The 2,712-nt window shown below is 41.6% G+C and overlaps 1 non-coding gene across 1 annotated transcript; it reads right to left on the bottom strand.

Moving 5' to 3' along the window:
• Nucleotides 1-1,390: 1,390 nt before the first annotated feature.
• On the bottom strand, nucleotides 1,391-1,463 carry TRNAW-CCA. Its single transcript has one exon. It is a non-coding gene; the product is annotated as a tRNA-Trp (tRNA).
• Between the last annotated feature and the right edge of the window lie 1,249 nt (nucleotides 1,464-2,712).

The following is a 2,712-nucleotide window of genomic DNA, read 5'->3' as shown; positions in this document are numbered from 1 at the left end:
CACTCACCGTTACTCTGAACTATTGACCCCAAGTATTTAAACTCATCCACCTTCGCCACCTCTACTCCTTGCATCCTCACCATTCCTCTATCCTCCCTCTTATTCCTCATTCACACACATATATTCTGTCTTAGTCCTGCTACCTTCATTCCTCTTCTCTCTAGACCATAACCTACTACATAACATAAATATGTGAACTGGAGTACTGCAGTAAGCCAGATGTGAGGTGTAATTGTAATAAAGTGTTGCAGTCCCCTAATAAACACAAGGACCCCATACAGTGTATGTACACATGAATCATGGATACCAGACACACACACACACACACACACACACACATGTATAAATATATATATATATATATATATATATATATATATATATATATATATATATATAAAACATGTAATGAATAATAAAGTAAATATTAAGCAATGCTAAGCATTGCACAGGACAGCTTAGTAGGTGTAAGCAATGTGTAGGCCAGCTAACTCACTTTGCCCAGTGGTATACCCCTTTAAACAATGCCAACCTTAGGCAAGCAGGTTTGCCCATAGCTTAGCCTTTTCAAAACCATCCAATCATGGCAAAGTGTGGGAAACTGGCCCTATTTAAACCCAACAGGTGGGAATACATCCCATAACTGGTTGTAGCTTCCCCTTGCAGGCACCATATCTGGAATGGGAGAGGGAGGGCACTTTTGGGTGCAGCGCTGGGGCATCCAAGAGTCCAGAGTCATGGCACGACTCCTTGTGAAAGACCATGAGCAGAGACTGCTGCAGGGCCAGTACCAGGGTTCCCAATATATGCAGAAGCCTGGGACTATCTCGCCCATGACCTCACCAGTGCCAATGGCATACCCCGAATGGGTGAGCTGGTCAGGCATCACTATGCTGACCAGAAGTGGTGAAAGGGGGATCTCTTGTATCAGTGGATCCAAGAGGCTAGGAGGACAGGGGAGGTCCCAATAGTGTGTAAGTACCACTCCACTACCTGTTTAATAATTGCCAGCTCATGTATATTATGGATAGGTATGGCTAAATATTCATCTTATGTCCTTCACAGCGGCAAGAGAATGAGCTGTGAACCAGGAGACCCATGGATGTCACTTGGAGAGGTTGCGAAGTGAGGCAGGTTAGTAATACTCTTGCATGTATTGTCAGAGTAAATAAATCTAACAGTATTATAGTTTCATAGTTTCATAGTATAGTACTAGGCTATCTTCCCTGGGGCATATTTAAGCCTAGCCATAGTGATGTGGCTTTTGCCACCCCATGATAAGGAGTGTTCTTGCATAGTTCATTCGAGTTGAAATGCGGCTTTGGGAAGAATGTTAGAACTGATTTAGCATTATGATGGAATTGTTTAATTTTTAAAGGTAAAGAATTATCACCCCAGGTGGGACTTGAACCCACAATCCCCAGCTCTGGAGGCTGATGCCTTATCCATTAGGCCACTGGGCCTTTTTTTTTTTTTTTTTTTTTTTAGTAAGTCAGTTGCCTGGATAAAACCTGTATTGTTTAAGGCAATTACTGCATACACCAGAGAATATGGCAGGAAGAGTCTCATATAGGTTGTATGTAAATAAAAGCATAATAGCCTGACAATGAAGGTATAACTGCTAAACTGCATGTGATTACTCTGGTATCATATGGTAATGTAGATTTGCAATCACTTAATAGTACTGTTGTAGTAAGCACTATTACCCACACTGTGCAACATAAATAAAAAATGTGCAGGAATGGCTGTATATGACTGGTGTAATCCCCAGAGGTCAGCTAGTACAACTGAGAGAGACATAGACAGAAAACAGTGAAAAGACAGACAACAAAATCCAAATAGCACACACAACTGTGACATGAACTATTGTATTTTTAGCACACACAGCCATGGTTTGAATCCTGGGAGTGGTAGTAGTCTGCATACAGAATCATACCCCACAACTGTACAGAATGTTCAGTAAATTGGCCCATATCTGCTGCCTGTCACTGTGTCCCCCCTGGGAAATCAGTGGGATGATCCCAGATGTATAGGGTGCAAACAACAGATACAACTGATTGTCACATATCTGTAAGAAGAAACCTGTCACTTTAGCAAGTCTCCAAAACTGTTATGAGAGTAATACGCCAAGTATGTCCCATCTGCACCCCCATGTTGTCAAGCTGTGACCAGAATGTATACAGTACCAGAGTGAGATGTAAGTGCATAATACTAATGTGAAATCTGGTACTTTGTGTGGCAAAATTCAGGCAGTGCTAACAAATATTGCTACCACAAGTCCGTCAGATATAAACACTGCGCCTAGAAATAAAAGATTGATACCCTGTACTGGTACAGTTTACTCTGGTATTGTATGGCATTGTGAGTGTAGAGTTGCTCTGAATAATAAGGTAGCACCCATCACTGTCACACACACTGTGCTACATAATATAACTGTCTAGGAAATCCTGTGTAAGAGTGTTGTAAGTCACTAAAGGTTTAAGAGGGCAATAGTCTACATATGTCCTGGTTCACCTGCATGTGGTCAAGACATGGCCAGAGTCTGTGCAAAAAGAGATGGACAGGTATGTGCACAACATCAACCTGGAATCTGGGAGTATGTGTAGAAACAGTTAGTGTTAACAAACAATTCCTCCACAGGTATACCAGGAAATAGGTGTATACTGCAGGTAAATCCAGTTCATGTATACAGTTGTCGACAGCCATATCACT

This window comes from Protopterus annectens, chromosome 3.part1 (assembly GCF_019279795.1).
Source record: "Protopterus annectens isolate FY-2018-M chromosome 3.part1, PAN1.0, whole genome shotgun sequence".
Classification (NCBI taxonomy): Eukaryota; Metazoa; Chordata; order Ceratodontiformes; family Protopteridae; genus Protopterus; species Protopterus annectens.
This window is presented reverse-complemented; position numbering and strand designations above follow the sequence as displayed.